The sequence below is a fragment of the Zalophus californianus genome, chromosome 4 (assembly GCF_009762305.2).
Source record: "Zalophus californianus isolate mZalCal1 chromosome 4, mZalCal1.pri.v2, whole genome shotgun sequence".
Lineage (NCBI taxonomy): Eukaryota > Metazoa > Chordata > Mammalia > Carnivora > Otariidae > Zalophus > Zalophus californianus.
Window position 1 is genome coordinate 105489197 of NC_045598.1, and position 26029 is coordinate 105515225.

A 26029-nucleotide genomic window follows, 5' to 3' on the forward strand; every position below is an offset into this window, starting at 1 on the left:
ACAATGCTTTCTGAGAGATAGTCCTGGCAGCTAGTGAAGGAGGAAAACCCTCCACTAGGTAAAATTTGAAGTAGAATATGTCATTGGTTCTGTTGAGAGAAGACATAGTCTGAGGATCTTTACTGATTCATGGGCAAGGCCAGTCTTTGGCCGGGTGGACAGACTTGGATAGAACAAAATCAGGACTAGGGACAGGGAGTTTAGGAAGGAGGTTTGTGCAGAGACCTCTCAGGAGGGTCCCAGGATATAAGAATATTTGTGTCACTATGGCCCCACATCATCATAAATAAGGTCCCCTCCCTGGAGGCTGCTTCTGGTGATCAGGTGGGTGAGGTCAACCTGCTTTGTGGATGTCATTCCATTTCCTCCCCAGACATGCCATGAACGAAGTGCCTGTGGTGGCAAGAACACAGGCTTCACATGGCCTTCGCAGGATGGACTGCCCCTTACTGTGTCTGACCCAGCGAGGGCTATTGCTGAAATTCCACTTGACCTACAAAAGCTATCAAACCAGCCCACCACCTGGTGAAGGATGCTTATGTTAGGTCTCTTCAACAAGGAGGGGGCAGATATTTGTTCTCTCTAGAAGGCAATTTCATATTTGGATTTATTTTCCCTGCTCCCATCCATTTGCCACCACCACCATCTGTGGACATCCTGGATGGCTTGTACGTTCCCGTGGTGGCCTGCACAACATGGCTTCTGACAAAGCTCTCACTGTACAGTGACAGAGTGCTAGCAATGTCCAGCATGCGAAGTGCCCTGCACATATTAACTCATCTAATTTTCCCGGCAACCATATTGAGCAACCTACTATCATTAGCTCCATTTTACAGATAAGGAAATTGAGTCACAGAGAAATTTCAAAAAATGCCAAGTCAACAGTAGGTAAGTGAGTGGTGAGGCCTGCATTTGAATCGAGATGATTGGTCTAGAGCCCATGGTTTAACACCACACAGACTCACGAGAGTCATGGGTCTTAATCACGTCCCTTATCCATCCCTCGGAAGCAGTTGGCCTGACAGGAGACTCATTTATGGCAAAACCTTCTAAGAATGGAGTGCTGCCCACAGAGAGCAGTTTATGTTCTCAACCAGCAGGCATTCTATGGCACCATTTTTCTTTCAGCCAGAGTACACGATGGGCCCAGAAACCGAGAGAAGGGTGGGAGTTATGACCCATTCACAACATTTTTGCTTGCAGACCCATGACTCTGGGCTCCGCTGGGTTAGAGGTTTGGTATCCCAAGGAGATTCGCTTCCTCAAAGAGGAAGTTCCACTGAACTGGACCTTGGCACAGTGACCTGGCTATTTTGGGCTCTTAATGCCATCGAGTGAATAGGCAGAAAGGGGGCACAAGATGTTAGCTGGGGTGACTGATCTTGATGATTTAGAGAAAATAAGGTTGTTGTCACACAACAGGGTGATGGAGGGAGATGGGTGCAAGCCAGGGGCACCCCAGGGATACCTTATACCACCATGTCTAATGGTGAAAGCAGAGGACTAAAGCAGTAGAAGTGAGATAACCAAGAGTTCACACCCTCCAGGAGTGAAGGTCTAAGTCATTCTGTAGGGAAAGAGTTCTGACCATCTTGAGTCCTGGTTGTATAACGTAGTGATTTAAAGGCTGAGCTCTGTTCCAACTGACCCAGATTCATTGCCAAGTGCTCACACATGCTGGCTGTATACCTGTCTCTGCTTAGTTTCCACACCTGTAAAATGGGGATAATAATGGTTCATACCTCAAACGTTATTTTGAGAATTGGGTAATACTTATAAAGCACTTAGGACAGGGTCTGGCATGTAGTAAACATTCTATAAGTGTTAGCTATTATTAAGGCAAAGGAATGAGAAGTAACAGGGGAAAGTCATAAAGACCAGCAACAGCCTCATGATCAGTTGGGAAAATGAGAACAGTACACACAAAAACTTGTACAGGAATGTTTATGCTAGTTTTATTTGTAATGGCCACAAATAGAAAGGGACAATCCAGATGTCTTTCTGTGTTGGCATGATTAAACAAACTCTGGTATATCCATGCCATGGTAAGTTTACTCAGCAACAAAAAGAAACTATTGCACAGTGAAGAAAACCATCAACACAATGAAAAGGCAACCTATGGAATAAGAGAAAATATTTGCAAATCACCTGTGTGATAAGGGGTGAATATCCAAAATATATAAAGAATGCATACAACTCAATAGCAAAAAAAACCCCAAACAATCCGATTAAAAAATGGGCACGGCGCCTGGGTGGCTCAGTTGGTTAAGCGACTGCCTTCGGCTCAGGTCTTGATCCTGGAGTCCCGGGATCGAGTCCCACATCGGGCTCCCTGCTCAGCAGGGAGTCTGCTTCTCCCTCTGACCCTCCTCCCTCTCATGCTCTCTGTCTCTCATTCTCTCTCTCTCAGATAAATAAATAAAATCTTTTTAAAAAAAATGGGCAGAGGACATAAGTGGACATTTTTCCAAAGAAGACACACAGAAAGCCAACAGGCACATGAAAAGCTGCTCAACGTCACTCATCATCAGGGAAATGTAGATCAAAACCACAAGGAGATGTCACCTCACACCTGTCAGAATGGTTATTACCAAAAAGATGAGCAATAACAAGTGTTGGTGAGGATGTGGAGAAAAGGAAGCCCTTGTGCCCTGTGGGTGGGAATGTATATTGGTGGATCCAGTATGGGAAACAGGATGGAGTTTCCTAAAAAATTTAAAAATAGAACTCCCCTATGATCGTCTGGGTATTTATCTGAAGAAAATGAAAACACTAACTTGAAAAGATACACACCCCCCTATGTTTATTGCAGCATTATTTACAATAGCCAAGACATGGAAGCAACCTAAGTGTCCCTCAGTGGAGGAATGGGTAAAGAAATTGTAGTGTGTGTATACACACACACACACACACACACACACAGGAATATTATTCAGCCATAAAAAGAAGGAAATCTGGCCATTTGTGGCAACATGGAAGGACCTTAAGAGTGTTATTTTTTTTAATTTATTTAAGTTCAATTAATTAACATAAACTGTATCATTACTTTCAGATATAGAGGTCAGTGATTCATTAGTCTTATAGAACACCCAGTGCTCATTACATCACATGCGTTCCATAATGTCCATCACCCAGTTACCCCAACCCTCCACCCCCTCCCCTCCAGCAACCCTCAGTTTGTTTCCTATAGTTAAGAGTCTCTCATGGTTTGTCTCCCTCTCTGATGACTTCCCATTCAGTTTTCCCTCCCTTCCCCTGTGATCCTCTGTGCTGTTTCTTATATTCCACATATGAATGAAACCATATGATAACTGTCTTTCTCTGATTGACTTATTTCACTTAGCATAATTCCTTCTAGTTCCATCTATGTCATTGCAAGTGGCAAGATTTCATTTTTTTTGATGCCTGAGTAATATTCCATTGTATATATATACCACATCTTCTTTACCCATTCATCTGTCCATGGACATCTAGACTTTTTCCACAGTTTGGCTGTTGTGGACATTGCTGCTATAAACATTGGGGTGCACATGCCCCTTCAGATCACTACATTTGTATTTTTGGGGTAAATACCTAGTAGTGCAATTGCTGGGTCATAGGGTAGCTCTGTTTTCAACTTTTTAAGGAACCTCCATACTATCTTCCAGAGTGGCTGCACCAGCTTGCATTCCCACCAAGAGTGTAGGAGGGCTCCCCTTTCTCTGCATTCTTGTTGAGGGTGTTATGTTAAGTGAAATAAGTCAGATAGAGAAAGACAAATCTCACTGATATGTGAAATTAAAAAAACAACTCAGAACAGAGAACAGATTGATAGTTGCCAGAGGAGAGGAGTATGGAGGGTGAGGAAAATCAGTGCAGGAGGTGAAAAGGTATAAATTTCCAGTTATAAAGTAAATAAGTCATAGGGATGTAATGTACACAATGGTGATCACAGATAATAACACTGTATTGCATATTTAAAAGTAACTAAGACAGTAGATTAGAAGTTCTCATCACAATAAAGAAAAATTTGGTGGTGATGATGTTAACTAGACTTATTGTGGTAGTCATTTGCAATATATACAAATACCAAATCATTGTGCTGTACCCCTGAAATTAAATTAATGTCGTATGTCAATTATATTTCAATTTTTTAAAAATAAACTATTATTTACACATGACAGCCTGGATAATTCTCCAGAGATGCTGAGTGAAAAAAGCCTATCACAAAAATTTACATACTGTATGATTCAGTTCACATAACATTCTTTTTTTTTTGTTTGACAGAGAGAGAGACAGCGAGAGAGGGAACACAAGCAGGGGGAGTGGGAGAGGGGGGAGTGGGAGAGGGAGAAGCAGGCTTCCCGCAGAGTGGGGAGCCCGATGCAGGGCTCAATCCCAGGACCCGGGGATCATGACCTGAGCCGAAGGCAGATGCTTAACCGAATGAGCCACCCAGGCGCCTCCAAAACAGTAGACATTTCATTAAGAGAATGGTTAAATAATTTGGAATATATCTATGCTGTGGAATATAAAGAAAGCAGACCATCCATCTTGGCACAGGACAGTCAAGATATTTGGGCAAAAAGCAGGCTGCCAACTGCCAAACTGTATGTATAACATGATTCTATTTTCAAAAGAACAAAAAACAAAACTCTTGGTTTGTCTGTGGATAAAAGCAGTCTGGAAAGACATGACAAAATGTAAAGGAAGTTTACTTCTTGGGAAAAGAGTGAAATTAGATAGTATTTATTTTGTATATTTATTTGTGTATACTTTGTAGCATTTTGTTATTGTTATTTACAGTAAACAGGTACTGTTTATATACTTTCTAAAACTCATTTTTGGGCCCAAGTGGGCTTGAAGAGGGACTATTTCATAAAGTTCAGAGAGTACTATCTCGAGGCCAGGGACCCTAAAAAAGGGTGACATAGAAGAGAACAGTCATTGAAAAAAAGCCTGGCAATTAGAACACAAATGGTCTTAGAATGAAAATAGTAAAGCATCAAAAAAGACTAATGTGGCTTCAGAAACAAGTTCTCTGATTTAGGATTTTTCAAGGGCTTGTTCCAAACATGAAGGGAGGAGGGCTGAAGTTCTCCCCCTTGCCCTCCAATGTCTTTGCTTCCTCTCAGATCATTTTTACTTTTTTATTTTTTTTAGAGGGGTTGGAAGGGGCAGAGGGAGAGAGAGACTCCCAAGCAGGCTCCATGCCCAGGGGCCACTGTGGGGCTCGAGATCACAACTGTGAGATCAGAACCTGAGCTGAGAGCAAGAGTCTAAGGCTTAACTGACTGCGTGCCCCAGGCACCCCAGATCACTTTTATTTTATTTTTATTTATTTATTTATTTATTTATTTTTCCTCTCAGATCACTTTTAAAACAGCTTTACTGAGATATAATTCACATACCATAAAATTCACCCATTTAAAGGGTACAGTTCAGTGGTTTTCAGTATATTCAGTTATGCAACCATCAACACAGTCTAATTTTAGAATATCTTCATAATCTCAAAAAAACAAAAAACAACCCTAGTATTCATTAGTGGCCACTTTCCATTCCCCACCCCCAGCCCTAGGCAACCACTAATCTATAGATTTGCCTTTTCTGGACATTTTATATAAATGGAATCATACAATATGTGGCTTTTTGTATCTGGCTTACTTCACTTAGCATGATATTTTCAAAGTCTACCCATGTTGTAGCATGTATCAGTACTTCATTCCATTTCATGGCCAAATAATAATCCATTTTATGGATATACCATATTTTGTTTATCCATTCATCAGTTGATTGACATATGGGTTGTTTCCATCTTTTTGGGTACTATGAATATGTGTGTACCAGTTTTCCTGTGACATATGTTCTCATTTCTCTTGGGTATATGCCTAGGAGTGGTGAGAGAACTTTTTCTGTTGGATTAAAGAGGAGGATTTCCTTCCCCTTTATGTTGGAGGATTTCCTCAAATATCTAGTGATCCTTAGTGATCCTGTTTCTATCTAAATCTGAATTTTCAGCACCCCCACCACAGCCCAGCCTTTCAAGGTACCCAATGCCTCCAAATCCTAAGATTTTTCAAGATGACAGGGTGTGAAGATATCTTTACTTTACCATCCTAAAACCAAAAGTCTCATGAATACATTAAAAATTAAGTACACAAGCAATTACTGTATCCACTCTTTTTTATTATTTATTTTTTAAACTATTTTATTTATTTATTTGAGAAAGAGAGAGAACAAATCGGGGGAGGGAGGGGCAGAGGGAGAGGGAGAAGCAGACCCCTGCTGAACAGGGAGCCCGACGCAGGGCTCTAACGCAGGGCTCAATCCCAGGACCCCAGGATCTGATCTGAGCTGAAGACAGATGCTTAACGGACTGAGCCACCCAGGTGCCCCTATATCCATTCTTAAAAAAAAAAATTAATAAGGCTAAAATCCCATTATAACTTCTCCCAAAACCATTTCCCTCTCAGGGACCAAATTACTCCCCTCACCCCAGCAAAAAGCATATTTCCTCTTTTAATTCCATTTCAATTGGCAGATTTTCTTGATTTTTTTTTTTTATTGTTAGGAAATTTTTCAGAGGTTCCTTGAATTTTTCCTAAGTAGGATTACATAAAACTCACTTTCAATCACCATCATAAGTCTATTAGCCTTATATTTATATATGTATTATTTTGTGCATTTAAATTATTAGGAATGGTATCATATCATTTGTATCATTCCGAAGTTTGCCCTTTTCACTCAACAATGTGTTGTTACATGTTAGTTTTTTTCTTTTTAGCTTCCTAAATAAATGTAATATATTGCATTTTATTTATTCATTCCCCTTTTGACGGGCATTTATTTTTTGCACTTGCAAGTAATACTCAAATGAACATTCTTGAACCTGTTTTCTTGAACGTGGGTGTCTCCCACTCATAGATTCACTGGGTCATTTAGCATGTATATTTTTCATTTTTATTAGATGCTGTCAAATCATTTTCAAAGTGCCTGTTTCAGTCTTTAAACGTTTCTTTTCCGGGGCACCTGGGTGGCTCAGTTGTTAAGCATCTGACTTCGGCTCAGGTCATGATCCCAGGGTCCTAGGATCGAGCCCCACCTTGGGCTCCCTGCTCGGTGGAAAGCCTGATTCTCCCTCTCCCGCTCCCACTGCTTGTGTTCCCTCTCTCGCTGTGTTTCTCTCTGTCAAATACATAAATAAAATCTTTAAAAATAAAAATATAAAGTTTCTTTTCCCAAATCTTCTCTAATACTTGATATTGCCAAATAACTAATTTTTTATATTATTGATTAAAAAATGTATCTCAATGATTTAACCTGCATTTTGTGTTCATTGGTGAAGCAAGGATCTTTTCAATTTTATTGATCATGTGGATTTCTTTCCTGTACGTTGTTGTTTATATTATTTGCTCATTTTCTTGGGATTGGTTGTTTTTTCTTATAGATGTGTAAAAGTGTTCTGAATTTTAGTCCATTAGAGATGATGTATTTGTTTCTCTGTCAGTTATAATTTTACTTTTTTTTTTTAGAGAGGGAGAAGGGGAGGAGGGACAGAGGGGGAAAGAGAATCTAGAGCAGGCTCCACGACTCCATCTCACAACCCTGAGATCATGACCTGAGCCAAAATCAAGAGTCAGACGCTTAACTGACTGAGCCACCCGGGTACCTCATAATTTTACTTTGTAATGGTATCTTGGACGATAACATTTTTAAAAAATTTGATGTTATCAAATTGATCAATCATTTCCTTTGTGGTTTGATTCATGTTTTAGGAATGTATTTAATATTGTAAAAATATTAATTCTCCCAAATTTTATATATATTTTATATATTATATTAAATATACATTTAATATAATTTTAATTAGAATCCCAATACAGTTTCATGGGGTTTTTTAAAAAGATTTTATTTATTTATTTATTTTAGAGAGAGAGAGCACAAATGGGGAGAGGGAGAGTATCTCAAGCTCAACATGGGGCTTGATCCCATGACCCTGAAATCACCTGAGCAGAAACCAAGAGTCAGATGCTCAATCGACTGCGCCACTCAGGTGACCCCGATTTGGTGGTTTTTTTTTTTTTAATTGGATAAAATGATCTAAAGGAAGAATAAATACCCAGGAAGACAGACAACAGATTAATATCCACATTATATGAAAAGCTCTTATAAATTGTTAAGGAAAAGACATGCAATCTAATCTACTAGAAGAATGGACAGACTATAATATAAAGAGACAATGCAGAGAGGAGAAAATTCTCTGCCAAGAGACATGAAAAGATGCTTACATTCACAGATAGTCCAGGAAATACAACTTAAAGATGAGATGCCACCCTCCACCTTGTCAGACAGGCAAAATATGGGAGAGTTATTACAGCTGTTGCTAGCAGGGATATGGGGAAAGGATACTTTCACCTTTTTTTTTTTAAGATTTTTATTTATTTATTTGACAGAGAGAGAGAGAGAGAGACAGCGAGAGAGGGAACACAAGCAGGGGGAGTGGGAGAGGGAGAAGCAGACTCCCTGCTCAGCAGGGAGCCCAATGCGGGGCTCGATCCCAGGACCCTGGGATCATGACCTGAGCCGAAGGCAGACATTTAATGACTGAGCCACCCAGGCGCCCCTCACCTTTAACTTTTAATAGAATGTAATTAACTGATTTATATACTGGAAAAAAAAAATTTTGTCTCTATTCTACACCTCTCATTACACAATTTTGTCTAGATTTATGGTTTACTTTAATTTTAATCCAGACTCAATGTATGAGTTCACATAATAATTCTATTCCTCATTATTTTTATGCTCATCTGAACAGCATTCTATATTTTAATTATGTTTAATAGCATGTCCATTTAGTCTTTTGGATTTTGTATATGGGCAATCATATTGCCTAGCCACAATTTTTTTCTTCCTCTTTCTCAACTCCTATGTCTCATTTCTTTTTCTTCCCTCCCTTCCACTTACTCCTCCCTCCCTTCCTTCCTTCCATCCATCTTATTTATGAGGCAAGGATTGCCAGTCCATCAGATGCAGTGATAATGGTCTTCTTCATCTTGTTCTTTACTTTAATGAGATTATGGGACAACATCTAAAGTTTTACCACTAACTAATATCTATTGTAGGATTTTTGGTGGATATCCTTAGTCAGGTTAAAGAAATTCCCGTCTCTGCCTTCTTCATTAAAGGTTTTTTATAGGGGCGCGTGGGTGGCTGAGTCGATAAGCGTCTGCCTTTGGCTCAGGTCATGATCCCAGGGTCCTGGGATCGAGCCCTGCATCGGGCCCTGCATCGGGCTCCCTGCTCTGTGGAAAGCCTATTTTCCCTCTCCCACTCCCCTTCTGTGTTCCCTCTCTCACTGTGTCTCTGTCAAATAAATAAAATCTTTAAAAAAAAACTAAAAAATAAGAGATTTTTATATTCTTTTCATGGATGGCTATTAAATATTATAAAATTCTCTTCCTGCTTCCACTGAAATAATTATATATTCTCTCTTCTTTAATCTGGTGAGTTATATTGATAAATTTCCTAATGGTGAATTAACCTTGAAGTCTTGAGATAAAGCCTACTTAGTCATGTTGTATTATTTAATACACTGTTGGATTCAATCTGCTAATATTCTATTGTTTTTGCAAATATGTTTAAAAAGCCTAAATTTTTCTTATACTCTCCTTGCCTCATGTCCCAGTGACTTTTGCCTAGAGATATAAAATTTGACTCTAATCTACTCTATTAACTCAATGTATTGACAATGACTCTCAAGTATAATTTTGGCAGGAAGCATGTGAGAATTACCCTTCTCATCTTCAATCTGTTTTTGTTTGATTTAGGAGGGGTTAGGTAAAAATTTAAATACCCATAATCAGACAGGGTTCATTGGCCTGAGAGGGGTGTGGGGGTTGAGCATGAGACTTCCTCTACCCCTTCGAGAACCTGGGAGCATGCAGTTCAGTAAATGCTTAAAGGCTAGATGTAAGTGTAATGAGAAAACAGCCATTTTGAGTTGCTGCTTTGGCATTTCACAATATGACAACCCCACTCACACTCAGAGTCTGGGCATTTAGATAAGGATCCGAGTTTAGGATTCCACCCCGAGTTCCTCCTGTGCTTTTCCTGGGGCACCTTTTATTTACTTACTTACTTATTTATTTATACATATTATATATTTTTTTTTTTAAAGGGAGGGGGGAGGGGCAAAGGAAGAAGGAGGGACAGAATCTTAAGCAGTCTCCATGCCCAGGGCAGAGCCCAATGCAGGGCTGAGGGGCTTGATCTCATGACCCCAAGATTATGACCTGAGCCAGAATCAGGAGTTGGATGCTTAACCGACCGAGCCACCCAGATGCCCCCAGGGCACCTTTTAAAATAACCACTTAGCGGTGAACCCCCGAAATGTCAGTGGCCTCTGCCCCAACCTCTGTATAAGTAATAGGTGCTTGCTACCTTGCTTTCTACCTCCTGCTCACTGATGACCTGGGACAGAGGACTGCCTTTCTCCTAGCTTATAATATTTCTTGTGACTTTAATTCTTCCGTGTGCATGTACTGATACTGTGCCTTCAACCAAAATGACCCCGGGGTTTTCATTTCTCCAGAGTGGGAGCTTGAATGTTGAGGAAGCTGCCTGCCTACCCCTTGTGGGTGTCTTGTGCACTCTCACTCAGCGGATCATGACCTGCTTATTCTTATTTTAATACACCAGCTACAGCCCCTCAACACAAAGGGGAACAGAGGGAATAGTAATGGTTGAGTAAACCATTGATTTTTCTTCTGGGCACTCCTGGCTCTGAGCTTTCACAGCATGAGAGGTACGCAGAATAGGATGGGTCAGGTCAGGCGGTTCAGGCGAGAGCATGTGTTGTGGACATTTACTTGTTCTTTGGAACTTAAGGACTCTAACTGGTCATTGCTACTACAAAGAAATACAAAGAAATACTTATTTACATTTATCTTTTATCAGCCACTCTATTAAATTCTCTAAAAATTCTTATAGTTTTTAATCTCTTGGGATTTCTAGAAGTACAATCATATCTGCAAGTATAAATGATTTTATTTCATCTTCTCAAATATTTATGCCACTTTTTCCACTTTATATGTAAATTCACAGAGGCAGAAGGCAGAATAGAGGTTACCAGGGTCTGAGGGGAATGGGGAATGGTGATTATTTGTTCAGGGTAATGAAAAAGTTCTGGGCTTGGAAGGGGTATAAGGGAGGTTTCTGGGGAGAGATTTATATTTTGATCTGAATAGGGGTTACGTGGATATATACATATAAACATTTTAATTGAGTTGTGCATCCAGGATTATGTACTATCTGTATGACATCCATAAAGAAGTAATAAAGGTATGTATCTTTTGACTGCGTCTACAGAAACAAAAGCATCACTGTGTAACAATAAAAGTTTAAGAATTTATTGCAGCAATTTATGGGGTGCCTGGGTGGCTTGGTCGGTTAAGCGTCTGACTCTTGATTTTGGCTCAGGTCATGATCTCAGGGTTGTGGGATTGAGCCCCAGTCCGCTTGCAGAGTCCGCTTGGGATTCTCTCTCTCCCCCTCCCTCTGCCCCTCGCTCCTTGACCTTTACAAGAAGGGCATACATTAAGGCATGTGGGGGGTGGGGGTGGGGTGGGGGTGGGGAGTTCAGGTCCTAGCAAGAATAGAAGCAGGAAAAGAAGCAAAGGAAATAAAAAATGGCTTTTTTCATGGGGTCCCTTTGAAACAGGAAAACTGAAGGGACCCCATGAAAAAAAAAGCCTTTTTTTTTTCTCTTTGCAAGTTTTCCAGCTTCTATTCTTGCTAGGATGTGCACCCAGCCCACCACTCTACATGTGCCTTGTAATGCAGATAGTACAAGTCCTCCTGGTAAGGGACAAAAAGATAATGTTATCTTCAGAGTCTTCCAGGAGTGACTTGGCAGGGTCATCATGAATATTCTCCAAGACCACACTGACTCTAAACACCTTGACCCCAAGACCCCTGGCTTCAGGGAATGAGTGGCTTATGAAGGACCCCAGGCCATTGGCCCTGCTCTGACCAGTTCCCAGATGCCTGACGTGTGCACCAGACCACAATCTCCAATAAAAACCTCAGACCCGAAGCAAGACGATAACCCTTCTCTTTTCCTTTCCAAGTCTCCCGGGTGCTCTATCTGTATCTCCTTCTCTCTTCATATATATATTTTCAATAAACTCTGCTTTCATTTCCTCCTGGCTCACATTTGATTTCCATCCTGTGTGAAGCCAAGGATCCTCCTGGCTAGTCCTATGGTACCTCCTCTCTGGGCCCTTGGACCCAGCCTGTCTGCATCACCTTCAGTTTCCCTGTCTCAAAACACCGCTAGCTAAAAGACCTGTGAGATGTTGGTTATTTGTGTGGGAGAGAGCAGAACAAAACAACAGGAGATCCCAAAAGAGCCAACAGGCATTCATAGGAAAGCACAGGCTAATTTGAAAACAGCTGTTGAAACAGAGAAGGGCTCTGCCCAAGCCAATGGCTGAGAAGGCAAGGGGTCATGGGTCTGAAGGGGCTGGAGTAGTCTAGATGTCAGGAACTCTCCAACTGAGCAGCAAGGCTCCCTTCTAGGACAGTGCTACACACTGAGGAGAAACTGCTGGAAGCAGAGAAAAAATTAATCCGAACAGGGATAATAGAGCCAAAGGAAGAGAAGGTCTAGATAAAAGTGGAGAAGAGGAACCAAGCTAGGAAATCTTAGCACTCGCCATGTTTTTTGTAGCATTCCACAAAATCAACAGCAGAGGGAACTCTGTGAAGTTAGAAAAGCTGTCCTGGGTGCCTGGGTGGCTCAGTCGGTTAAGCAACTGCCTTCGGCTCAGGTCATGATCCTGGAGTCCTGAATCGAGTCCCGCATCGGGCTCCCTGCTCAGCAGGGAGTCTGCTTCTCCCTCTGACCCTCTTCCCTCTCTTGCTCTCTATCTCTCATTCTCTCTCTCTCAAATAAATAAATAAAATCTTTAAAAAAAAAAGAGAGAAAGAAACTTAAAAAAAAAAAAAGAAAAGAAAAGCTGTCCTGAACCACGACTCCTAAAAGTTCAGGAAAACAAATGTTTCCAAAAGAAATGAGCAACAGAAAAGGCTTGAAGGCAAATCCCACACAAAGTTATTCTATGAAAAAAGAGAGAAGGGAGAATAATATCCCTATGGGCACTGAAATCATGCAAGACAGACATGCCCACAAGCAGAACAAACTAATTTACTCTTTCAAAATGAGCTGAAAGGTACTGAGAAAATGATACAAGAAATAAAAGAACAACATAAGTCAGAATTTGAGAAAAAATGCAACTATGAGGTGATTAAACTCAGGAAAGAACTGGAAATAAAAGAAAAAAATTTCAGAAATGAAGACTATAAACTAGAAGGAATATAAGACTAATAAACACAACAGATAATGCGTCAAGAGAAACAGAGTGTCAAAAAAATTTTAAGGTTGAAAACAAATGAAAAGATATTAAGGATTCAAGAGACAGTGATGAATATTAAAGATAGGTAAAGAAGATCAGGAGCTCTAACACATACATATTAGACCTAAAGAAGAAAATCAAAGCAGGGGAAGAAAATAAATACTAAAAGCTGTAAGTCAAGGGAAGAAATATTTTTAAAACCCTACATATTGAGGGTGCCTGGGTGGCTCAGTCAGTTAAGTGTCTGCCTTTGGCTCAGGTCATGATCCAAGAGTCCTGGGATCGAGTCCCGCATTGGTCTCCCTGCTCAGTGGTGAGCCTGCTTCTCCCTCTGCCCCTGCCTTGTGCTCTCTCTCTCTCTCAAAAATAAATAAAATCTTTAAAAACAAAAAACAAAACAAAAAAACCCTACATATTGAAACAACACACCACATATAAAAGAACATTGGGGGCACCTGGGTGGCTCAGTCGGTTAAGCGTCTGCCTTCAGCTCAGGTCATGATCCTAGGGTCCTCAGATTGAGTCCCATGTCGGGCTCTCTGCTCCCTGGGGAGCCTGCCTCTCCCTCTCCCACTCCCCCTGCTTGTGCTCGCTCTCTCTCTCATTCTGTCAAAAAAAAAAAAAAAAAAAACAACATTAACTCAGAATGGCATAGTCATGTTCCAGTAAAATTACTGGACTTTAAGGAAAAAACTCATTTTGTCATCTTAGGCAAAAGGAGCAAATATCCTATAAGGAGGGGAAAATCATATTGTGATTAGACCATTTGACAAGAATGATCTAAGTCAGAAGAAAACCGAGCAATATTAACTCAAATATACTCAAGGAAAAAACCGTGGGCCAAGGATTTTATACCCAGGAAAACTGACATGGAAGTTTGAATGGTACAGACAACTGTTGCTGTTGTCTCTTACTTCAGTAAGTAAGAGACTGTAGATTCCATGAGCCCTCCCTGAAGAATCCAGGCTTTAGACAAACAAAATACCAGAACAACATCAACATAAGGAGAGCTAGTTTAAGCCATATATATGTATTATATATTAGCTATAAGTTACTTGTAGAATAAATGGGAGTTAGAAGGAGAAGAGCATGGTATAATGGCTATATGATCTGACCATGTGGATATAGGATATCTATTAAAATGAGGGGGAAGAATGGGAAGAACAAATTCAAAAAATGTTTTAATTGTTTTTAGAAATGATATTGTTGGTGGTGGTAGTAATACTTTTATCCTGAGACTTATGTATAATGTAGGATAAAATAAATGAATAATCGTGGGATATTTTAATTCCTTAACCCCCCTATGTCCTTGAGAAAACAGGGTCTCTTCTCATTGTGGAAGAAAAGAAATACAGATATCATGTAGACTAGGTTAAGTAAAAGATTTGTAGCATTTTACTTGAAGTAGAAGTAGAAGTAGCAGTGTAAATTCATGAGGCACTTTTGATGAGTGAGCAGAAGGCAAGCTGAGGACAAATGCACAAGCTGACACCCCGCAAACCCCCACCCCGAACTCCCCAGTGGGATCTGTGTGACATTCCTCGGGTACTTCTGGCTGCCCTAAAACTAAGGGAAAGGAAAAACAAAAATGGTTAACTGATAAAGATCACAGTCCTACAGGACATGAGTCGCCATCAGTTTACAAATGTCCTAATGATTTACAAGGAAAAAACATTCTTACCCACAGCCTAACTTTCAGAGACCCATAACTCAATTTCCTGGAGCCCTAACATTAAATTTCTTTATGACCTGCAGCCCATTGACAAATACTTGAAAGTCCTTTCAGAAACCTTCCTTTTTCCTTACCTCCCCCAACCCCCAGGTATACAGTCAGTCACCCCTCACACTTGTAATGCAGCCTTTTCTGCCACGGGTCCTGTCAAAATGACATCACTTTGGGGGCACCTGGGGTGGCTCAATTGGTCAAGTACTGGCTCTCGATTTCAGCTCAAGTCATGATCTCAGGGTCCTGGGATTAATTCCCTGAGTCAGGCTCCTTGCTCAGCATGGAGTCTGCTTGAGGACTCTTTCTCTCTCCCTCTCCCTCTGTTCCTCCTCCAGCATGTGTGCTCTACCTTTCTAAAATAAACTTAAAAGGCTTTTTTTTTTTAAAGATTTTATTTATTTATTTATTTGACAGAGAGAGAGAGACAGAGAGAGAGGGAACACAAGCAGGGGGAGTGGGAGAGGGAGAAGCAGGCTTCCTGTGGAGCAGGGAGCCTGATGTGGGGCTCGATCCCAGGACCCTGGGACCATGGCCTGAGCCGAAGGCAGACGCTTGACGACTGAGCCACCCAGGCACCCCTTATATCTTTTATTTTTTATTTATTTCACAAAGAGAGAGAGAGCACAAGCAAGGGGAGCAGCCAAGGGAGAGGGAGAAGCAGACTCCCTGCCAAGCAGGGAGCTCGATGCAGGACTCCATCCTAGGACCCTGGGATCATGACCTGAGCCGAAGGCAGACAGACGCTTAACTGACTAAGCCACCCAGGCGTCCCTAAAAATCCTAAAACAAACAAAAAATTACATCACTATTTATATATCCCCCCCACACTTCCCCTATCCCTTCCTTTTGTAAACAATTTGGTCCAAAAGCCATTAGGAGGGGCCAAGCAAGGTAGGCATGTGTGTGAGGCAGAGCTGGATGCATCGCGGCCCTGCGGGAGATGTAAGGAGGTCGCAGTGGCAGCGACCCAAGCTGGGCCGTTTGAGCCCCGGGAGGCTAGAGGGACTATCTTCATGAGGGGAGGGCGCAGTGCAGGATGGAGCCCAGGCAGGCTGAGGGGTGCACCAGCACAGGCGTGGGGCCGACCAGCAATAGCACAGTGAGGAGCACTGAAGTCTGGACTGGTGGAGAAGGATGCCGTACACGGATGGAGACAGTGGCAGGGGGGACAGGAGACTGGTCACACATAAACGAACTGACTCTAAAAAATCATATAGTAAAGCTAATGGGAGCCACGTTTCTCACTTTTAGAAAAGAAATATGGAAAGAGAGAAAATTAGAACATACCCAGTGGTATCGATTGGGATTGGAGATAGCAGTGTAAACTTGTAGTTTTTCATGCCTATAGATAAGCAGAGAAATAAATGCTGATGTAAGTGTATGTGTGTAGCTCACTCCACTGAGAAATTTTCTGAACAGCAACATCTGCAAAGTAATAAGCTCACCTGGGGACCAAACCCTGGTTCCTAAATATTAGTCTCCACTAAAAGAAATCAAGGCTCCTCAGAGAAATGACTGATAACAGAGCTGGTGCAGAGAAACTAGAAGGTGAGCCGGAAACATCCTGCTGTCCCAGAAAGGATGTGCTCAAATAATCATGGGCAAATGTTTGGTTTTTTTTTAAAAGATTTTATTTATTTATTTGACAGAGAGAGAGACAGAGAACAGCAGAGGCAGAGGGAGAAGCAGGCTTCCCGCTGAGCAGGGAGCCCAATGCAGGGCTTGATCCTAGGACCCCAGGACCATGACCTGAGCCAAAGGCAGATGTTTAATGACTGAGTCACCCAGGTGCCCAATGATGGGGAAATGGTAAAAGGACCCAGGAGCTGGCTTGAAAGGATTCTCACTGGCCAAATCTGGAATAATTGGGGCATCAAAATGAATAATGTTTAAATCCATGAGTTCAGGGGCGCCTGGGTGGCTCTGTCAGTTAAGCGTTTGACTCTTGATTTCAGCTCAGGTCATGACCTCAGGGTCGTGAGGTCAAGCCCCATGTCAGGCTCCACACTCAGCAGGGAGTCTGCTTGAGATTCTCTCCCTCTCTCTCTGCCCCGCCCCCCCAAATATATACATCTTTAAAAAAAAAATCCACGCTCATAAAAATGAAAAAAAGTCACATTTTGATAATGATCGGGCAAAATAAATAAAATCTTTAAAAAAAAAGTCATTAAAGAGGGATGCCTGGGTAGCTCAGTCTTAAGTATCTGCGTTTGGCTCAGGTCATGATCCCAGGGTCCTGGGAACAAGCCCCGCATTGGGCTCCCTGTTCAGTGGGAGAGGCTGCTGCTCCCTCTGACAAATAAATAGATAAAATCTTTAAAAAAAATCATTGAAGAGAAAGAATCAAGCATTTATCTTTTTTTAAGATTTTATTTATTTGTTTGACAGAGAGAGACACAGTGAGAGAGGGAACACAAGCAGGGGGAGTGGGAGAGGGAGAAGCAGGCTTCCCACCTAGCAGGGAGCCCAACATGGGGCTCAATCCCAGGACCCTGGGACCATGACCCAAGCCGAGGGCAGACGCTTAACCATCTGAGCCACCCAGGCGCCCCGAAGAGCTTTATTTTCTATTGTCAGTTTAGGGAATCATCTTTTTTTTTTTTTTAAAGGTTTTATTTATTTATTTGGCGGAAAGAAACAGCGAGAGAGGGAACACAAGCAGGGGGAGTGGGAGAGGGAGAAGCAGGCTTCCCACCAAGCAGGGAGCTCCATGCAGGGCTTGATCCCAGGACCCTGGGACCATGACCTGAGCCGAAGGCAGATGTCCAATTGACTGAGCCACCCAGGCACCCCTAGGGAATCATCTTTAAGCCATTTTATTTATTTATTTATTAAAAATTTTAATTTATTTGAGAGAGAGAGAATGGGAGACAAGAGAGCATGAGAGGGAAGAGGGTCAGAGGGAGAAGCAGACTCTCCGCTGAGTGGGGAGCCCAATGTGGGACTCGATCCCGGGACTCCAGGATCACGACCTGAGCCGAAGGCAGTCGCTTAACCAACTGAGCCACCCAGGCGCCCATCTTTAAGCCATTTTAATTCTGTTTGACACTCAGCAGTTTTTGTTTTTGTAAGTAGGCTCCACCCTCAGTTTGGAGCCCAACGTGGGGCTTGAATTCATGACCCTGAGATTGAGACGTGAGCTGGGATCAAGAGTCAGATGCTTAACCAATTGAGCCACCCAGGTGCCCCTGGAACTCAGTAGCTTTTAAGTTTGATGTTTTTCACCTTCTCATTCTAAATTCACTTTTCCTTCTAAAAGATTATGACATTTTGACAAAAGATTATAAAATTTTAAATAATTATAACTAAAGCACTTATAGCATATCTTCACTATTTTACCCAACTGGACACTTTCCAACCAACAGTCAAAGAGTCATCAAAAAATAATAATTCTACAGATTTTAGAATGGAAATAATAAAAATAAGTGGTTTATTCTTACTCCTAGCTATCCCTAAAAGGCAAGACAAAATGAAAAGACTGTTGATTTGTATATAATGATACCGAGAAGAATAACATGTCATTAAAAAGGGCTAAAGATTGAAAAAAAAAAAACCCTCAAAATACATACCAAATCAAAGAAGTGGGAAAGACTGAAGTAGAACGTCCAGGGAAGCATACTTGCTTGATAAAACTAAAGGAATACAAGGGACTCATTATCGTTAAAGTCAGGAGAGTGGCTACTTTTTAGGGGAGGGAGAGAATTGTGATTGGGACTGGGTGGGGTAGCCGGAAAGGTTCCATTTCTTGATCTAGATGGTAGTTACAAGGGTGTTTGCCTCTTTTTTAAGATTTTATTTATTTGTCAGAGAGAGAGCACAAGCAGGGGGAGTGTCAGGCAGAGGGAGAAGCAGGTTCCCGGCTGAGCAAGGAGCCTGAGGGACTCGATCCCAAGACCCTGGGGTCATGACCTAAGCCAAAGGCAGACGTGTAACCAACTGAGCCATCCAGGCATCCCAAGGGTGTTTGCCTTATAATAATTCATCAAGTAATATATTTGCTTTGCATGATCTTCTGTATTTCATTTTTCAATTATAAAACTAAGAAAACACATGCACTTCTGATTCCACATGTGATTGGTTGATAATGGTTGGAGATAGATCTACACCCTAATCCCTGCAACCTGTAAATGTTACCTTAGTTGGAAAAAGGGTATTTGCAGATGTCATTAAATGAAGGACCTCTAAATGAAGTGATTATAATGGATTATCTGGGTGGGTCCTAAAGGCAATCATAAGTATCCTTATAAGAGAAAGGCAGAGGGGGATTTGACCCAGAGGAGGAGGTTATGTGAAGACAGAGACAGAAAGTGATGTACCCACAAGCCAAGGAACCCTCCATGGGGGTGTGGTCTTGCTGATGCCTCAACTTCAGACTTCTGGCTTCTAGAACTGTGCAATGATAAATTCTTATTGTTTTAAGCTACTAAGGTTGTTGTTATTTATTACAGCATCTGTATGAATGCACCTGGTAACTTGTAGGTCATGGCAGGTCAGTCCTTCTACTGCAGTAAGAATCTAGATAAATTACAAAAACCGTATTTTTAAAAAAAGTACCAAAGGGCTATGGAAGGAATGAGGGCTATGTGAAGTAAAAATTCCAGAGATGGAAGAACCTTTCTGAATTAAGCTGAGCACAGGCTGAGGCTAAAGTTTAACCCAGGCAGAATGCCTCTACTTGGGGAAGAGAAATCATCAGTTTTTGGTGGTCATTCAAAGCTGGAGTGACAAGCTGAAAACTTAGGTGGCCAGTTTATTCATGGCATATTTGCTGAACTCTTGGAATGTACAGGAGGCTGAAGAGCCTGACTACGAGCTTCTAAAAGGCAGATTAATCTCCCAGTCTGGCATTATTGGTTAGGAAACAAAGACCTGCTGAGGCAGAGGAAGGACAAGAACCTCAATTGGTCTCCTCCTCAAGATATCAGCCAGATTCTGAGCTGCATGGAGCAGGAGCCTGGAGAGCTAGCTCAATCTTCTTCAGTATTTCAGGGCCAGGGAGATGAATACCTGCCCAGTTTTCAATCAGAAGATTGTGAGGAACATGCCTGAAGAATATGAGTGAAAAGACTGAAACAGCAATCCAACCCTGATACAGCCTAATCCCTGACTGGATTGAGGTGATCAGCCCCTCACTCTAACTGCCTGAAAGGAAAAAGGGAGAACATTTTCTGGTGGAAAAGAACATGCTATGGAGCCTTTAAAATTATTCATCATTTCTAGAAGACAATAAAAAATTATTCTATTTGCATAGAGAAAAGAAACATGACCAAAATGAAAAGAAAAAGATAACAGGAAAAAACCCACAGACGATTCAGATATTAGAATCAGCACATAAGAATGTAAAAATAACTATGATTAACATGTTAAGGAAAAGAGTGAAAATAATGGACATATAGATGAAAATATGGAGAATTTTTTAAAAAAGATTTTATTTATTTATATGACAGAGAGAGAGAGCACACAAGCAGGGGGAGTGGTAGAGGGAGAAGCAGGCTTCCCACTGAGCAAGGAGCCTGATGCAGGGCTCAAGCTCAGGACCCTGGGATCATGACCTGAGCTGAAGGCAGAAGCTTAACCATTTGAGCCACGCAGGCGCCCAAATACGGAGAATTTAAACAGAGAATTGGAATCTATAAAAAAGTCAGATGGACATTTAGAACTGGAAAAAAAAAAATCTGAAATGAAGAATTCAATGTAAGGGTTTAACAGCAAATTAGATAGAGTAGAACATAGGATTAGTGAATTGGAAGACAGGTCAATAAAAATACTCAAGCTGAAGTGCAGAGATCAAAAAGAATGGAAAACAAAAATTATGAAGCATGAGGACATGCTCAAATATATAGCACATTTGGAGTCTAAGGAGAGAAAAGAGTTTGTTGAGCAAAAGCAATATTCAAAGAGATAATGGCCGATAATTTTTGAAAACTAATGAAAGATACCAACCCTCATATTCAAGAAGCTCAGCTAACCCAAGGGAGATAGATACAAATAAAACCATGCCAAGGTATATCCTAACACTAATGAACATCAAAGACATTGCTGAACATCTTAAAATAGGCCACTCACCACATTATCTTCAAAGAAACAACAATAATACACACAGGTGACTTCTAACAAAAACGACAGAAATCAGGTAACAATGAAATAACATCTTTAAAGTTCCAAAAGAAAATAACTGTTAATCGAGATTTATATATGAAAGAAAAAAAATGCCACCACAAAAAAGTTTCAAAAAGATATTTTTATCAAAACATTAAAAAAGAATAAAGTTGGGGGTCTTATACTTCCTGATTTCAAATCTTGCTACAAACCTACAGTAAACAAAACAGTGTGGTACTGTGATAAAGACATACAGACTAATGGGATACACCAGAGAACCCAGTAATAAACCCTCACACATACAATCAATGAATTCCATGAAATACCAAGGCCATTCACTGAGGAAAAAGACAGTCTTTCCAACAAATAATGTTGGGGAAACTGGATATCCACATGTAAAAGAATGACGTTGGACCCTTACATTTCTACCATAGACAAAATTTAACTCAAAATGAATAAGCGATCTATGGGGCGCCAGCCTGGCTCAGTTGGTTGAGCATGTGACTCTTAATCTTGGGGTTGTTTGAGCCCCACATTAGGTGTAGAGATTACTTAAAAATAAAATCTCAAAAAATTAGATAAGAAACCTAAATATAAGAATTAAAACTAGGGGTACTTGGGTAGCTCAGTCAGTTAAGCATCCAACTCTTGATTTCAGCTCAGGTCACAATCTCAGGGTCTTGGGATGGAGCCCTGTGTCAGGCTCCACACTCAGTGGGGAGTCAGCTTGAGATTCTCTACCTTCCTCTCTGCCCCTCCCCCCAGCTCGCTCTCTCTCTCAAATCAATAAATAAATCTTTTTTTAAAAAAGTTAAGGGGTGCCTGGGTGGCTCAAGTTGTTGAGTGTCTGCCTTCGGCTCAGGTCATGATCCCAGGGTCCTGGGATCAAGCCCTGCATCGGGCTCCCTGCTCCGTGGGAAGCCTGCTTCTCCCTCTCCCCCTGCTTGTGTTCCCTCTCTCGCTGTCTTTCTCTTTGTCAAATGAAAGAAATTTTAAAAAATAAATTTTTTTTTAAAGTTAAAACTATAAAACTTAAGAAGAAAACCAGGGGAAAGCTTCATGACATTGTATTTGGTATTAATTTCCTGGCTATGACAGCAAAAGTATGGACAAGAAAAGATGAAATTGATAAATAGGGCTAAATCAAAATTAAAAACTTCTGTGCATCAATGGACACTGTTGAAAGACAATCTCAGTTACTGCCTTTGTGAGACTTTTAGTTTGGTGGAGAAGAGAGTCTTTGGACAAGTGTGACACATGCTGTAAGAGAGATACTATAGAAATGAATTATAGAAGATGAAAAATTGCAAAAATCCTCAGGGAAGACTCATAGAACAGTGCAGTCATGGACAAGCTGGATGTGCTTTCTTTCTCATCTCTCTGTTATACCCCCTGGGGCCAGGCCCTGAACAGATCAGGAAGTGATCCTTAACTCTTTTGAAAGTTCAAATTCTATTTCTCCTAAAAAGTAGAGTAGTGAAAATGTTTCTGAGGTGGTTGTAATGATGTTTATTATTTTCCAATTTAGTCTAGTTTTATTTATTTTCTGAGACTTTCACGACATCCCCTATACCCAAGGATATCCTGACTGGTTTTCAAAACCAGTCTGGGGATTGCTGACTTAAAAGCTTTAACTCTGGTGGGAGCTGTTAATTAAAGTCAAAGTAACAGTCAACCATAGAAAATTAGGCACACTTAGGAGCACCTGGGTGGCTCAGTCATTAAGCGTCTGCCTTCAGCTCAGGTCATGGTCCCGGGGTCCTGGGATTAAGCCTCGCATTGGGCTCCCTCCTCCATGGGAGGCCTGCTTCTCCCTCTCCCACTGCCCCTGCTTCTGTTCCCTCTCTCGCTGTGTCTCTCTCTGTCAAATAAATAAATAAAATCTTAAAAAAAAAAAGAAAAAGAAAATTAGGCACACTTAAAAAAGATTTTCCAGAGGGGAACCTGGGTGTTTCAGCCACTTGAGCATCTTTTTTTTTTTTTTTTTTTTGAGAGAGAGAGAGCACATGAGAGGGGTTAGGGTCAGAGGGAGAAGCAGGCTCCCCGCTGAGCGGCCCAATGTAGGATTCGATCCTGGGACTCCAGGATCATGACCTGAGCTGAAGGCAGTCGCTTAACCAACTGAGCCACCCAGGCACCCGCTTGAACTTCTGACTCTTTGAATTCGGCTTGAGTCATGACCTCAGTGTAGTGAAATCAAGTCCCATGTCTGGCTCCACGCTGGGCATGGAATCTGCTTAAGATTTCTCTCCTTCTCCCCCTCTTCCCTCTCTTAAAAAAAATTTTTTTTCCCCAGATTAATACCAGACTGCTTTAAAAAGAGAAGAAAGAAACCTCCTAATTTCCGTTGTTTTCATTTTAATTTACGTCTTGTTTTCACCTCATAAGCAAAGACATGCTGGTCACCTTCTTTTGAATATTGCATCATCAAATGGTGGTGGTTTGAGAGCCATTCTACTCTCAGGCTGGATGATTCCAGATCCTTTCACTTCTCTTCATTTAGACCTGCCTAATCTCTGGAACTGGTACTGGCCTTACAAGAGCCTTATTCTGGGGACCTAAAAATGAGTGAGACCAAAAACCAGCAACCCAGGAGGTCACTTCTAAACAGGGACATAGCCAGTTAATTGCTGATTGATTTAAAGTTCATATTATGAGGGCTCTGGCAGCTACAAATAACAAGGTATTCTTGTAGTTTTCGAGGAATCCCAGTAAGCCATTATCCCACTAAGTGTCAGCTATTTGTCCAAGTAACACTCCGACTGGCCCAGGAGTCACCTGGAATATAGGGTCTGGTGAAGAGGTGGCTATTTTTAGAAAGGAAAGTATAATTTTCAAGACCAAAAGGTGATACAAAGGGTGTCAGTCGGGTGCCTCAGACACAAGATCTTGACCCTTCCCTTTCCAGGGTTTCATGACCTAGTAAAATACTTTGTTACTTAATTAGGTTAAAATTTCACGCATTGTTTTGGTTCAAATTGACTCAGGGTATTTTATTTTATTTATAAGGATTTACTTATTTGAGAGAGAGAGAGAGAGAGAGAGAGAGAGAGAGAGAGAGAGAGAGAGAGTGTACGTGCGCATGAACAAGGGGAAGGAAGAGAGAGGGAGAGAAGCCGACTCCCTGCTCAGTAGAGCGCAGAGCCCAAGCGGGACTGGATCCCACCACCAGAGATCATGACCTAAGCCAAAATCAAGAGTCCCAGGCTCCGCAGACTGAGCCACCCAAGCACCCCACTCAGGGAATTTTAAAAAATAAAATTGGGGGGCGCCTGGGTGGCTCAGTCGTAAGCGTCTGCCTTCGGCTCGGGTCATGAAACCAGGGTCCTGGGATCGAGCCCCGCATCGGGCTCCCTGCTCCGCGGGAAGCCTGCTTCTCCCTCCCCCACTCCCCCTGCTTGTGTTCCCTCTCTCGCTGTGTCTCTCTCTGTCAAACAAATAAATAAAAAATCTTAAAAAAAAACAAAAAACAAAATTGATTTGGTTTCCCACTGTGTAAAAAATTTAAGTTCAAGTTGTGTACGGAGTGATGAGGGAGCAGAAGGCTGGCTGAAGATGAAGCATAAACGGACACCTTGCAACCTCCCCCCATCCCCCACTCCTGGGTGGGACATGTGGGACATTCTTCCAGGAATCTCCTATCTTAATGTTAATGCCTTGCTAGAGGGGAAAAACAACCTTAACTTGATAATGGCAAGGCCTCCGGTATCTTGTAGGTCCTCCTTAGCATATGACTCCAAGTTCTCTAGAAACCTCCCTTTTTCCTTAGCTCCCCTAACCGTGTAGTTAGTACATCCTCAGCCACCCCTCACAACGCCAGGGCAGCAGCTCTTTCTGCTCATGGATCCTGTCCCTGTGCTCTAATAAAATCGCCTTTTTGCACCAAAGACCTCTCAAGAATTCTTTCTTGGCCGTTGGCTTCGAACCCTAACGTCTTTCCCACATCAGGGAAGAGTGGCAAAGTAGTGGTTTTCGATTCACCAGTATGATTCTAGACACTGCTTCCAGCTCCTGATATAGAACCACATCGGAAAGGGAAGTCCTGGAATTAATTGAGTTTCACGCCCACAGTCGATGGAATTTTTCTGCTGCTTGCGAGGAAGGCAAGAACGTTTGACAGTAAGGAAACTTTCAGACATCTGTCCAGGGTCCCACAGAGTGTGATCCACCTGGGTTACCATACACCTCAGGGCATGCACATCTGTATGATTAAAAGTCTCATTTATTTATCAGAGAACAAGCACGGGGAGCGGCAGGCAGATGGAGAAGCAGGCTCAATGGAGGACTTGATCCGGGATCATGACCCGAGCTGAAAGCAGCCGCTTAACCCACTGAGCCACCCAGACGTCCCTATATGACTCCTTTTTAAAATCTGGGCTTGAAGACTAAGATCTTTACTTGCTGTGTGGTCAGGTAAATACGCCACAAGCCTTATTTATAAAATGGGTCGAATAATGCCTGCCTTACAGGACTGCTTTGAGAAGTACAGACGTAAGAGATCATGGTTCACCGTCAGTTTCACGTGGGGCCTTTTGATAAAGATCCAAAAAAAGGACACGAGAATTTGTCTCCTCAGTGTCTTGAAGGGGCTCCCCATACCTACCTCCCAATCAACCTCCCTTCCCTGAACTCGTGCGTCAGAACACTCCGATCTAGTCCAGACTCTACTGCGATGCGGCCAACCGCGGCGACGCCAGAAAACTCCAACTCTCTGGGTCTCTGCCGCCAACCACGAGGATGCTTACGGTCGGCTGTGACCTCATCAACATGGCTGCTGGAAGCGGCTGGCAGGAAGAAGGTGTGGCCACCG

At 41.8% G+C, this 26029-nt stretch overlaps 1 long non-coding RNA gene across 1 annotated transcript; it reads right to left on the bottom strand.

The window, feature by feature from the left end:
• Positions 1 to 15843: 15843 nt before the first annotated feature.
• On the bottom strand, positions 15844 to 25943 carry LOC113908598. The gene is made up of 3 exons (XR_003515539.1): positions 25823 to 25943; positions 16408 to 16462; positions 15844 to 15900 (listed from the first exon to the last, which is right to left on the bottom strand). It is a non-coding gene; the product is annotated as an uncharacterized LOC113908598 (long non-coding RNA).
• Between the last annotated feature and the right edge of the window lie 86 nt (positions 25944 to 26029).